The sequence below is a fragment of the Podarcis erhardii genome (assembly GCF_964252035.2).
Source record: "Podarcis erhardii genome assembly, chromosome: 6".
Taxonomy (NCBI): Eukaryota; Metazoa; Chordata; class Lepidosauria; order Squamata; family Lacertidae; genus Podarcis; species Podarcis erhardii.
In genome coordinates this window covers 42452718-42467288 of record NC_138510.1, presented here as the reverse complement: position 1 = coordinate 42467288, position 14571 = coordinate 42452718, and the positions used below count along the sequence as shown (strand labels likewise).

Here is a 14571-nt window from a genome sequence, read left to right as displayed (position 1 = left end):
CAAGCAAAAGGTTTTCTTGTTGCTTGCAGGTGTGGAATGAGTGAGGTTGGAGAACAGATGTAGGGATTGCAACAAGCTACTAGGATAGCACACTGCGGGGCAGTTATTCCTTTATTACCTTTTAATATGAGCTTATTAAGCACATTGAATTGTATTAAGTGCTGTACAAGATGTTGTGTTTTTTAATTCCCTTCTGAAACAGCTTATTGAAAGATCTCAGGAGGCAAAGGAGGAACAGGAAGCAGGAAAATGCACAGTAATTCTGGTATGCTTACTCTTTGAGTAAGCTTTGTATATGAGCTTTGAGAGGGGTGTATGTAATTAAACAGCAAGTGGAATGGGGAGGTAGGGGAGTGAACATGGGTGATGGTAGGGGACTGTACATCTTTTGCCATCAGCTCTACATGTGTGCATACCTGTCAAAATAGATACCAGGGTTTTTGCTTCCTCTCCCCACGTTCATTTTCACATGTGTAGTAAGAAATCGCCCATGTGAAGCAGCTACCAACTATATATTCAAGATTGAAGGGTTGATACTTCTCTATCCTCCTTCTCCCTTATCTCAAGTTCTGCAGGCATTTTCTCTGACTAACTGTCAATCTGCATCTGCTGTGCTTTGAATGCCCTGTACCGGCATTTAAGGTAAGGGCGTCAGTTGGCTTGTATGTTTTAAAGCTATTTCAGTGCCTTCCTGAACTGCAAGCATATCCCATGCTAATTCAATGAAAGATTTTCACCCCCAATCTATCCCATGTATCATTCATTTTAACATTCAGTAAACTATACTATAAACATGCTTGGTGTACCTAGGGTGCGACTGCCATGTACAGTTGTAATAGTGCCCCCAACCTACTCTTGAAATCTAGGAGGACTCTCCAACAGAATTATCAGTGCCTCTATAAAACTACAGTTCCCATTGTTGCTTAAGGAAACACAATTATACATTATATGAAGTTAAAGCCAGCTGAAGTGTGCACTAATGCATTCAGAAGCATGTGCTGCTTGTTAAATGCTTTAATCTAGGTAACAGATGCAAACAACATGCCAGAAGTCTCCAAAACACCATTTACAAACACGATACATTATAAAGTACCAGTCTGCAGCTCTCCTATGCATACAGATCTGTGTTACACCTTTTTGCCCTGACTTTTGATACTTAAGTTCTATATTTTAGGACCCACATCTTATTTCTATAATTGTAACAGAGGGAATTCAGGGAAGTCCATTGGGTATATCGAAATGCATCTGTTGTTGGCATCTGTCTCGAGAGACAGTGGAGTGCACCTCTGGAGGTGAAGTCAAAACACTGCATTAGCGGCACTGAAGTGACCTCCCCTGGGGCACAAGCCCAGGCCTGTGTGTATGGAGATTCTGGGGTGCCCAGACGATAAGACACCTGCCTTCTCAGCCTCACTGATGTGGTCCAAAGGAAAGCAGAGCAATACGATTAGCGCCAGCTTGGCTGCAGGAGTTGCCAGAAAGAGGCATACAAGGCACCATCCAACTGTCTTAGGGACTCAACTCTCGATTTGTGTAGAGTTTACTCCTTGGCCTTTTCTTCTTCCAAATATATTCTGCAAGGCAGTGGAGATTTAGGGTCAGTGTTTTCCTTCTTATGGATGGGATACCTTCCCAGGTTGATAAGCCCTATCTGTCCTCTCTATTGAACATGCAGAAACTTCCTTCTTGACTGTTGTTCTCATCTGTTGCTCAGTCTGCCAGAGCCTGACTTCATATGCAGGGGAGGTCCTTAACTCATGGATGATTTGAGACCTATCAACTACCCTCACCTGGTTTAGCCAGCCAGTTGAAGTTGGTTCTGTGGTGTGGCTGCTGTCGCAATCACTTCTAGGTGATTGCTGAATGCAGGGTGGGGACCAAAGGTGAACAAACTACCCCAGAAGGAGCACTACATGTCCCCCACCAGAGGTACTACCCCTCTCCTAACACCCCATATATCCCAATTAATTTAATTCAGAATTATTAATGTGTCACTTTTCTCTGTTAAAAATATTCAGAGCTGCCTACAATAGAAGCTACCCAAATAATAAAACAAATGAAATCAACAGAGCCAAAGCAGCAGCAGGTATCGGAGTCAACAGAGCAGTTTAAAAACCTCCTATATGATCAACAAGATAAAAGCAACAAAACCACACAGCACCCTTTAAAATCTTAGGAAAATTTTTGAAAGATGAAAACTGTCTTCCTTTAAGAATGTTGGTGCTTTATTGATTTGCCTGCGAAGGTGCTCCATACAATTCCAGTCACATGTCCAGTCACCACCCATGTAATCTTCTGCAAGCCTCAAAGCAGATCTTAAACTAGGAGGTTTATATGTGGGGAGAGGGTCCTATGAATATAGACAAATGCAGACATTTGCTTGCTTGGTGTTGCATCCTTGGTGTTGCCTCAAATAAAAGAAAAATGCAAAGGTACCAAATAATGGAGAAGTGGATGAAATAAATGCATTGAGCTCAATTATGTTCCAATCATTTGCAATAGAGTTGGGGACCACAGACTCAAGTTGGTTTTGCTTAAGAGTGCCCTTGAAGAATGTACTGTAATCAGAATACATTGGACTCAATAAACACAGCTTTTTGCACCTGGAGGATTCTTCCCTATCCCCCCCACCCCAATACTACATTAGTCAAATACTACCATCTTGATTATATTTATGCAGACAGCCAGTCTGAGTTGTAGAATCATACCACTTAATATTCATTGTATCGCTTCTCTCTAATCAAGTGTTGGTTCAACTAGGCCAATTCCTGTGTCTGTGACACCTTCAGTATCATGTTGCGATTTGAATAGAGCTCAAATATAGCCTGCAGGCAATCTTATGTATTTCATCATTTTATATCCCACCCATCTTTCAGAACACTCTGGGCAGCAATGTATGCATAGAGAATTGATACATAGCCAAGTGCTACCAAAGGCAATGTAGTTGCTGCATATTCAGCAACACAAATATGCTGGTTTTGGTTTTAGAGAAAGCTGATCCTCTGCTTGCTGTTCTGAATGAAAAGACCCCATGACTTGACACAGAAAGGATGCTTTGGATTTCATTTGGACAAGAGCCATAATGAAGAGAAGATAAGCTCTGGATGTTAAGGGATTTAACATGATTCTCAACGTATATAGTGAATTGATGTTTCAAAGCTTTCCAGGAGAAAACATCTTTCCCGAGCTTTCTCCAAAGGGAAATGTCTTTTGAAAACATAACAGTAACTTTCAGATGGTACTGCTTTCAAGAATCTTGCAGTTATACCCTTAAATCCTCCTAGATTTTTATGAAGAGGGTTAAGACAATTTTGCAGTGCAAGCAATAAACATTCCCCCTCTGACTGGCATAGTTGTGCAGAAGTATGACGACGCAGATGTGTGACCCTTTCTGCATTTGAGTGGAATGGGAGATCCCTATGCTGATGTGGAAAATAGCCTTGCCATGTGAGAAATGCATATTATCTAAAGCCACCTATTTACCTTGAAATATTAGGGCTCTTGGGAAAGGACAACACTAGTCTTATTAACTGTCCAGGGTGCTGAATCCTTTGAGAGTGCTTCTTTCTAGTTTCATTTCCAAGAGCCTGTGTCATTCAAGTGTAATTAAAATATTCTAAGTAACCTGTCCTTCGGAACACAGGCAGCAGCATATTAGGCACATCTTCTACCTTTCACATATTTGCATAGCTAGAACATAGGCCCACTTTTGAATAAACATCAGTGTTGATGCTAGCTTAGCTTTAAAAAAATCTGTAGGTACAACCTGCATAAGCTGGCAATGTGCTCTACTAGGTTTTATTGTGTAGCAGACATTAATGTAGTGCGTTAATAGTGTTGACTTCATTCTCCTGATAGTAACAGAGATGACTGGCGCTTAGTCAGGCTGTACCTCTCTGTTATATATGGTACCACCAGCACCTAATGTTGTAATTACACTACTCTCTTTGTGAAAAGTCATGAGAGCTGCTAATGTTCTCAGTGGTGCAGCATGGCTCTGCTATGATAAAGATCAGTCTGTATGCTGAACTGTACTCTCATGCCATTGCTTAAATTGTCTTGCTTTCAGATTTGCAACAGGCCCAGTAACAAGTGTGCTTGTTGTGAGCTCATTGGCTTTTGTACTCAAGTTGTTGTGACATACACGCAGATGTCTATAGCAGGCAGAGAAATGGGCCTTTGTAATAGGCACCCATGGGGGAAGGGTCATAACTCAGTGGTAGAGCACATACTTTCTGGGCAGGAGGTCTTGGGTTCAAACCTCAGAAACTCTTAGGTAGCTGGTATTGGCAAAGACCTCTACCTAAGACCTTAGATAACTGCTGCCAGTGATAGCAATACTAGGCTAGCCGAGCAAATAATCTGATCTGGTATAAGGCAGCTTCCTGTCTACCTATGATTGTGCCTGTGAAGTCCCTGAAGTTCTCTCATTTAAATGGCTCTGGTTAAGTACATAGCAGGAGCATGCCCTACAGTTGTTCTGCTACCACGGTCCTTTATGAAGTGCTGTTACAAAGATTTCAGCACTGTAGTCCTGGATGGCGCTTTATCTTTTCTCCTGGAATTGTCAAGCAGGGCCATTCATTCACTTTTCACAAAGGTATGAATCACCCTTCTGCTTTGAGAACAACCTTGTTTCTTATCTCCTTATGTTTGCTCTAAAAAAAACCCCAAACACCAGAGGCAATATTTCAGGAGGCCTATTAAAGAACAAAACATGTATTGTGTATTATAGATGTTATAGGGGGAAAAAATGTTCCAGGACGTATTGTAATTTATGTGCATGGCACTACATAAATAGTACAATACCTGACTCTGAATGTTTTGGGCTCTCTTAACTTGTTTATGGGAAGGCAGTTTGGCTAATTTCTCTCTCCTCCTTCTAGCAGACTTCTAGGCTTGAAGCAAAGATGTCTGGTGATTCCCCCCCACCCTCAAGAGGGTAGAAATGATACATTGACTAGTCTGTTCTGGTCTCTTAAAATCCTTGATTCAGGTAGGTAGCTGTGTTGGCCTGACGCAGTCGAAATAAAAATAAAATAAAAAATTGTCCAGTAGCACCTTATAGACCAACTAAGTTTGTTCTGGTATAGACTTCCGGGTTGGTGCCATCGCCGAATGGCGGACTCCCTCCGAGCTCCGGAGGGAGCCTGCCCGGCAGGGGCTGGGTCTTACCGCGCCGGTGACGCGGGGACCCTCAAAAACCATGGGCGCTTAAACCCATGGACATGGTGACTCGGCTGGCACCTTTTGCGCCCCCCGACCCGCGAAGGAGCCTTTTTAAAGGCTGCGGAACGGGTGACGGGGGGGTGGTGGTGGTGGTGCTTTGAGTCCTCCGCTTCCCCTGCCGAGCGAAGCCGCATGCCATTCGACGGAGAGCGCTGACTTCTTCTATTGAAAATTTGGACTTAAAAGAATAACCCGTGAGTAATTGGAACCTGGATTAAAAAGGGGGATAAATTTTTTAAAAAATTCGGAGCGAGCGGGGGAGGCGCAAAAAGGAAGTCACCCCCCCCCCCGTTGTAGAGGAGTTAAAGTAATGGATTTGACAACTAAGATCGAGTGCAACCCTATTTTGACAAAGTTACTAACTTCGCGATGGAAAATTATAAGACTGAGCTGGAGGAGAAAAGTGGAATTGAACTAAAACACACACACACACACCCCGAATCCTGGGAGCGATTTGTGAGAGCACCGGGAGAAGAGAAAGAGAGGTTTTGACAGCTGTCAAAGAGCTGTCAAAGCGGAAGAACAAAAATGAGAACTTTGTTACGAGGACTTTGCCGGTTACATTTGTTATAAATTGGATACAAATTGTTTAAAACAAGGAATAACAAGTTATTTTGACTGGTGGGCGTGATCTGGAAGGGAACTGAGTTATTGCAATCCACCTAGAGGAGCTGAGGGATATTACAAGTATTGTTGGCTTGGAATCTGAATAGAACTTTTTATCTCCTGGGAAACTGCAGAAATGGAACACTATTTTGTCTACAGAGGTCTACACACTAAAGGAGACAATAGATTTATCTATTGAAGAATGGAAGGGACTTGGCATAATGTTTTGTTCCTGAATAACAGAGCCTTTGCAGAGGAATTAGAAGCTTTTGGAATTAGAACATTTGTGCAGGAGAGCAGGAAAAAAAAAAAAGGAGGAGAGAGATCAACAAGAACAACAAGAACAACAAGAATTGGATAAAGTTGGAAGTGGGAACATTTGGGACATCCAGATTTGAAAGGTCTAAAGAAATAAAATTGGAGTTTTTACTCCTAAATATAAAAATCTGGATGGAAGAAATGGGCCTTTTTGAGATAGACTCCTTCCAAGATTGGACATTCCAAATTAAAGATGACTGGTAAAGGACTATGGTCTAGATAGATGTGGGAGCTCCAGGAAGACATCAGACGTTGATGAACATTGGGAACGCAACCGGGAAAGGGGGGAGGGAAATTTGGAATCCAAAGGGCGTAAAATTATATTTGATTATTTTAATTATATTTTATAATTTTATCCTAATTAATTATATTTGATTATTTTAATCTGTATTGTGTATCAAAGGGGGGAACGCGTGGAAGGGAACAGGTCGATTTTAGGGGATGGGAAAATATTTTTAAAACTGGGCTAATGATAATAAGTTCAAAATCTGGGATAAGAACTTGCTGAATTTATTTGTAAGAATTGGAATACAAGAGGGGGAGGGGAGGGGAAGTCCTGGAAATATGTTATTGAAAATAAGATTTTAAATTCGGATTTTTTTTTTTTTGTTGTTGTAATTGGAAATTTCTAATAAATATTATTAAAAAAAAAAAAAAAAGTTTGTTCTGGTATAAGCTTTCGTCTGCATGCACACTTATACCAGAACAAATTTAGTTGGTCTATAAAGTGCTACTAGACAATTTATTATTATTATTATTATTATTATTATTATTATTATTATTATTAAAATTCTTGTTATCTTTGCCCAGTTGGATTACATATATTATAGAAGTAAAATGTTGTTACTGTAAAGCCGTGAAGCATATAGTGAATTTCTTCTGAATTTCAAAGCTATTGTGATGAGCGGTGATGCTCAGAACAGCGACTTGCTGAAGGAACCAGCCAACAAAGCCAAAGTGAAAGATAGTCTTTAAGTAAGACTGTAGTATTTCACAAACATATAATTAACAAAAAAGTGCATGGTATTCTTGAAGGCAGTTAATTGCATTGCAAATATCACCCTGTCAGATCACATTTGGTAGCTGAGCCTTAATGTAGCTAGCTGCATGGACTTAAATAGCAATTGTGTTTTTCTTGAGGATGTTGAAGTATTGTGTAATCGTTTTGGTAGTTTGAAAGGATGTTTGCCATTTGATTTCACCTCAAATGTAAAGAATTCAGTGTTCTTAGAGGAAGTACAGTGGGTTACATAACAGAGCAAATTGCAAACTCTTTCTTTGACAGACCAAATGCTTATTGTGCTCCACATCTGAAAATCTTTTGCATCACCCCACTTAAAACATGGTCACAAATAACTTAGCATTGTTGTGCCCTATGAGAATGTAACTTTCTTGAGTGTTGCTTTAAATTTAGGTCTAGGATGGGGAAGTGAAGGAAAGTAATAATAATCCATTCCACTTTCTTTGTTAAATCTAGGAGTATGCCATGGAAGATAATGTTTACTACTTAATAAGTGGTGACTAGTCTTGAGTTTCTATAATGCTTTGTCTTTCAGACAAACTATATTTTTCCTGATCCCTTTCATTTTTCATCCCATTGGGGATGCTTGAAAATTAGCATAAGTATCCTGTCTCACTGCAGTGGAACAATCCAGTCCATCTTGTTCACTGAGAAAGGTGAGTCAGACATTTTAAGGCCTAGGGCTTTGCTGGCTCAGCTAAATACCCTACTTGATAAATTCCCACAGCAAATTACACAGCAAATTAATCTTTCTGTGCCTCAGTTGAGGAAAGACATACCAAGCTCCTCAGGTACTGTGGTTAATATGGGTTGGATAAATTATTATATTTTATATTTATATTATACCCTGCCTTTTTCCCAGACAAGACTCAATAAATAGCATGGATAGGCTAACATATCTTGAAATTAAGGTCATAATACTAATAATTTATATGCCACCCATCTGACTGGGTTGCTCCAGCCACTCTGGGCGGGTTCCAGTGAATTAAAACATCAAACACAGTAAAACATCAAACATTTAAAACTTCTCTATACTATGTAAGAACAGAAGAATAGTCCTGTTGGATCAGAACAGAAGTTTATCTAGCCCAGAACTCTGTTCTTACAGTTGCCAGCCAGATGTACATGAAAAGTCCATAAGCATGACATGAGCACAAAGGCCCACTCATATTCTCAAGTAACTGGTATTCAGAGGCATTGCACCTCCAATCCTTGAGTCTTTTATCTCTCTCCTGCCTTCTTTGGCAATTAACCCTCAGCAATTACAGCAATTAACCTTCAGCAAAAGTCTGTTTGGTCTTTCTTCATATATTCTCACATATATGACTAAACACACACACAATGGTAATAGCATGTGATAAAAAGGTTAGATAGTTCAATGTATGTACATTATCCGTGTATGAATGTGAGTGGCGTTGTGGTCTAAACCACTGAGTCTCTTGGGCTTGCCGATTAGAAGGTCGGCAGTTCGAATCCGCGCAATGGAGTGAGGTCCCATTGCTCTGTCCCAGCTTCTGCCAACCTAGCAGTTGGAAAGCATGCCAGTACAAGTAGATAAATAGGTACCGCTGTGGCAGGAAAGTAAACACTGTTTCCATGTGCTCTGGCTTCCATCACGGTGTCCCATTGCACCAGAAGTGGTTTAGTCATGCTGGCCACATGACCCAGAAAGCTGTCTGTGCACAAATGCCAGCTCCCTCAGCCTGAAGCGAGATGAGCTCTGCACCCCATAGACTTAACCATCCAGGTTAACTGGACTTAAGCATCCAGGAATCCTTTACCTTTACCTTACATTATTCATAACAACAATCCTGTAAGGTAGATTAGTACTGCAGAGAGGAGAAGAATATAGTAGACTTAAGCAAGCCACTGTTCTATCAAATGAGTGCACAGCTTAGATGAGATTTAAACCACCTTGCCTTCTTCGCCATGACCCCACCCCACCTCCACCAGCTCTATTAAGTAAACATGACATGGGAAGCCTAGGCTATTTCCATAACTAAAGGTGACTTTTCCCCTTTGTGTAAATGATAGTTTAACTGGAATCTTTCTGAATTCTGGGCCTCTGAGAGCACTAACCACAGCATCAATTGTGACAACACATTTTATGATGTAGTGATGTTGACCATCACTAGGCTGAGCTCACCAAGTTATTGGCCACAAACTATCAAACAGTAACATTCCCCAAGTGCCTTCTGAGCTCTGCTGACTGGAATTGGGTCAGAAGCCATGGAAGATGGGCTCTGTGGCTTCCTGCCAGTTCTTCTGGTCACCCAACACGTGAGCAACCCGTTTTGATAAGGTAAGAGGCACATTATGGCTCTGTCTTCTCTAACTCCACCATCCTCAAGTTTGAAAAATCCTTGGTTTGGCATTAGAGCTGTGAAACTACAACTACTTATTGTCCTAAGACCTTTGGACTGTTCAGATGTTCTGCCTGCATACATCTACTGACTACATGGGGAAGTGGGGCCACATCCTCAGATGCTGGATATGTCTCAGTGGTCATATATTTACTGAGGAGCCCCTCTGTGTATACAGTGCAGGTGTGGGGCCCTCATTAACGTAGAGAAGAGTGGTTAGTATATATGGACAGGAGATGAACGAAATGTAAGCATTTCTGATCCTCCCCATACTTTTGGTGAATTATGAGGAGTCCCCCGCCCTGAACCACCATTTTGAGTGTTAGTATTACCAAAACAAAACAGAAGTTCTTATATCTGATTTAGTAGATCAAGGATTGGTCTGCACATAAAAAGCTGCTTACATGTGCTGCTTCCCTTTGCCCCGTCATAGTGCAGCTCACCATATGGATTCTGTTGGTCAGAGAGAGAGCTAATTTATCACCGGCAAAATCTTCTGTCGTTGATATGGAACCTCTCCACACGAGGCAGAGGATCTTCATGGCAAATTATGACAGCAGAGTAAGGAGTCACCATGTGTGTGGGGAAAACCTTGCCACATGGAGCAGTTAAGAATGTAAGAACAGTCTGTTGGATCAGGCCAATGGCTCATCCAGCATTCTGTTCTCACAGTGGCCAACAGGATGCCTGTGGGAAACTAGGGAGCAGAACACGAGCACAGGAGCACTCTCCCTTCCTGTAGTTTCCAGCAAGTTAACATGCCCTTGCCAGCAAGCCCTCCCATCCATATTCCTCAGGTCAGGAAGGCTGACACTTTAGCAATGAATCTGCTCAGCTTGGAAGCTTACAGAAGAGCTGGAGGATCTGCCCATTCCTGGCCCTGATCCAGGCAAATGCTTCCAAGCACTCCCCTCTTGTCCTGAGAAGCCTCACATGCAGCAAGCCAGCGGTGTATCTGACGCTTCTGCCTGGCTCACCATCTCTTTTGCTTCTGTGAGTCTGGGGTAGATGGAAGAGGGTTTGGGAGCCAGTCAGAATCCCAGGGGCCTGAGGCAGGGACCTCCAGCCCTTAGGCAGGGATATGCAGATCCAACAGATCTTCAGGGTTATTGGCAGTAGAGGTCTGCTGAGGGAGTGGGGTCCTGTTGCCTTGGTCTGGGGAGGGCTGAACCTTGACAATACCATGTCAAATCACCATCTTCCCTTGCCCTTGTTTGGTCCTTTTGCGTTGCTTTGTATTTTAGAATCTGATGGTCCAGCAAAGGAGCACAGAAAGTGATTCTTAAGGTTCACCTTCCTTCTACCCCTGCAGTGAAAGATTATCATCTTTGAGGTTGCTAGATAGAGGTGTTCTGAAAGGGAGGCTGACTGAACTAAGTGGCATGTTGGCTGGCTGCTGATTGGACAGTGGCTATTCTATTGAAGTTTCACGCTTCGCTTGCTATCAGATCCTATGCCTTTCAGATGGAAGCTGGGCAACTGAGATCAGACTATTGTTGCATGTGGTTGGGTTGCACTGAAGGAGAGCTCTAGCTACTCATGAATGAGATGAGGGAAAACTGGGAAGGCAGAGGGGAAAGGAATATTTTGTGGAAATTAAAGAGGAATTGATTTAGAGGGGATTATTAATATTATTAATAATTAATTAATTAATTAAATTGTATACAATCCTTCATCCAGGAATCACAGACCAGCTTACAATATATATAAAAAATTCAGAATATAGTAACAAACAAAGACAATAACCCCACAGTTCAAAAGGCCACAGATTGTTTAATGAGCCAAAGGCCAAAGAGGAATGTTTTTGCCTGGCGCCTAAAGATATATAGATGGAGAGCCTCCCTGCAGAGGGTATTCCACAAGTCGGGAGCCTTTGCAGAAAAGGTCCATTTTTATGTTGCTACCTTCCAGACCTCGTGGAGGAGGCACATGAAGAAGGACCTCAGATGGTGATCTCAGGGTGCAGATCAGTTCATATGGGGAAAGGCGATCCTTGAGGTATTGCAGCCCTGAGTCATTTAATGCTTTATAAGTCAAAACCAGCACTTTGAATTAGGCCCAGAAACTAATTGGCAGCCAGTGCAGTTGGGCCAGAATTGGTATTATATGCTCAAACCATCTTGTCCCAGTGAGCAACCTGGCCACTGAATTCTACACCAACTGACATTTCTGAACCATCTTCAGAGGCAGCCCACATATAACATGTTAAGTTGTGGGTTGACATAGCAGACAACACAGCGATTTCTCCAAGTAGCTCTTTATTTCGTAAGCTGGAATAGAACTGACTGCAAACAGCTCAGCCGGCCTGCTTTTATAGGCAGCCGGCTGTCAACATTGTAACAACAACAGCCCAGAGTTCCCGCCTAAAATAACTGACGCGGACCTGAGGGAAAACTATCTACAGACCTGAGTGAAAACTATATACAGTATCCCCCTGCTGGCCCAGGGTGAAACTTCACTACATAACACCCCTCCCCACCGAGATAAGGCGTTAGTTACAATCGTAATGGTTTCCTTATATACAGCACTACGCATAATGGTTCAATTAGGCACAAAAGCATATTGGTTACATTTCCCATACTTAGACCAACAGTGATACCTGTCCAACAACATAGTCCTTTAAATAAGTTGGGCGCTTGGGAACTCTGCCAGACCGCCGGGGACTGGTAGCCAAGTCCGGAGGGCCACACAGTTCTTGCTGAGGCTGTGGTGCGACCCTAGGTGGCGTTGGAACCAACTCCCCTGGATCCGCTGCTGTGGGTGGAGCCTCCTCAAGTGGAGTGGTCTGAGTCTGTGGTAAGTCTGGCAGACCCTCTGAAGCGGCTTGGTTCGGCTCCACGCTGGCAGTTTGCGAGGGAGGTGTAGGTGGGGCCTCACCATCTGTACGTGTCTCTTCTGGAGCCGCAAGCGCAGTTGGGGGCACCTCGGTAGTGTCCAAGTCCCCAACCCTGCGCCTAAGCTGGTCTATGTGCCGTCGCCACAAGCGTCCGTCTTCGAGTGCCACCTGGTACGAGCGAGGTCCAGTGACTCCCACTACTGTGGCTGGCACCCAAGGAATGTCCCCCACATAGTTCCGGGCAAAGACCTGGTTTCCTGGGACAAATGACCGTGGCGCATTGGCACAGCCTGGGGGTTCAGCCACGGCAAAGTCCGGGTGTAGCCGGTCGAGCGGTGACCTGAGGCGGCGGCCCATAAGCAGTTCAGCAGGACTCCTCCCTGTGGCCGCATGAGGGGTGATGTGTTGCACGAACAAGTATTCGGCGACCCGCTCATGCCAGTCTCCCCGGTCCAGGCGCGCCAGTGCCTCTTTTGCCGAGCGCACCATTCTTTCCGCTTGCCCGTTGCTGGATGGATGAAAGGGTGCCGTTAGGGCATGGCGGATGCCCAGTCCCAAAAGATACCGCTCAAACGTGCCTGACGTGAACTGTGGTCCGTTGTCAGAGACAAGGACATCAGGACACCCATGCGTTGCAAACAGGCCTCGCAGCACCCGGATGACAGCTTCGGTAGTGGTGGAGGGCATCAGGGCGACCTCCAGCCATTTGGAATAGGCGTCCACCACTACCATAAAGGTCCGGCCGTGAAAGGGGCCAGCCAGATCAATGTGCACCCTCGACCAGGGTGTCTTTGGCGTCTCCCAGGTGTGTCCCTTAGCTGCCGGTGGTGCAGGCCTCGACTCTTGGCACGCTTGACAGGTGGACACCCAGGCAGTGATGGCATCGTCCATATTAGGCCACCAGACGTAACACCGAGCCAACGCCTTCATTTTGACAATTCCCGGGTGGCCAACGTGCAGAGCCTCCAGGACGCGCTGACGGAGTCCCTGGGGAATCACGACACGGTCTCCCCACAGCAGACAGCCGCGATGAGCAGAGAGTTCATGTTGTCTGGTTGCGAAGGGCTGGAACTCCGATGCAAAAGGCCCTTGTGGCCACCCCCTCCACACCCAGTTGAGCACCCGGCTGATGGTGCGATCCTGGGCAGACGCGGAGGCCACAGTGGCAGCTGATACAGGCGCTGCCGGAAGATCCTCAATCAGAAGGAGCGATGAAGCTGGAGCCGGGTCTTCCACAAATGCTGGAAGAGGGCAACGGCTGAGGGCGTCAGCATGGCCCATCGATTTCCCCGGGCGATGGATGAGCCGGTAGTGGTAGGCAGCCAGGAAAACAGTCCATCGCAGCATGCGTGGCGAGAGGACCGGTGGAGTTGGACGATCACCGGCGAGGAGGCCCAGGAGTGGCTTGTGGTCAGTGATGAGGTCAAAAGTCCTGCCATAGAGGTATTCATGGAACCTCTTCACTCCAGCCACAAGTGCCAATGCCTCCTTGTCGAGCTGGCTGTAATTCCGTTCCGTCAGAGATAGTGTCCTGGAAAAGTAGGCGAGCGGTGCTTCTCTTCCATCTGGAAAACGGTGACTAAGGACAGCACCGATGCCAAAAGGTGAGGCGTCGCAGGCAAGGACCAGCGGCCTGGATTCACTGTACTGTACCAGCACACTGTCTGATGAAAGGAGAGCCTTAACCGCGTTGAAGGCCGCCGTCTCCCGATGACCCCAGGCCCAAGGCGTCTTTGTACTAAGGAGTCGGTGAAGAGGCTCAGCCACTGTGGCTTTGTGGGGCAGGAACATGTTATAAAAGTTCAGCAGCCCCAGGAATGCCTGCAACTCCGTCTTGTTCTTTGGGGTGGGGGCCTGCTGGATAGCGCGGATCTTGGATGTGGTCGGGTGAAGGCCGGAGGCATCGATAAGATAGCCCAGGAACTCTACCTGTGGAACGGCGATCTGGCACTTCTCCCTCTTTACCTTGAGCCCGGCCTCTTGGAACCTGGTCAGCACGGCACGGAGGCGCTCGAACAGCTGCTGGTGTGAGTCTGCAGACACCAAGACGTCATCAAAATATGGTACCACGCCTGGAAGCCCTTGCAGGAGACGCTCCATAAGGCTTTGGAAAATGCCAGGAGCCACACTCACCCCGAACTGCAACCGGCGGCAACGGAATGCCCCCCGGTGGGTGACAATCGTCTGGGCTTCAGCAG

At 44.9% G+C, this 14571-nt stretch overlaps 1 protein-coding gene across 13 annotated transcripts in view; it reads left to right on the top strand.

Moving 5' to 3' along the window:
* The window catches only part of NFASC (neurofascin), a 180121-nt gene that overhangs the window by 10272 nt on the left and 155278 nt on the right, over nt 1-14571 (top strand). For 7 of the 13 annotated variants that reach the window (XR_014157631.1, XM_081866292.1, XM_081866289.1 and 4 more), the window contains exon 1: nt 9317-9476. The exons of 1 other annotated variant lie outside the window; for it this stretch is intronic. The gene's annotated coding sequence lies outside the window, so the exon portion shown is untranslated. Of the gene's footprint in view, nt 1-575; nt 643-9315; nt 9477-14571 lie in introns of those variants that run through there. 5 more of the 13 variants (XM_081866300.1, XM_081866299.1, XM_081866295.1 and 2 more) reach the window with 2 other exon arrangements.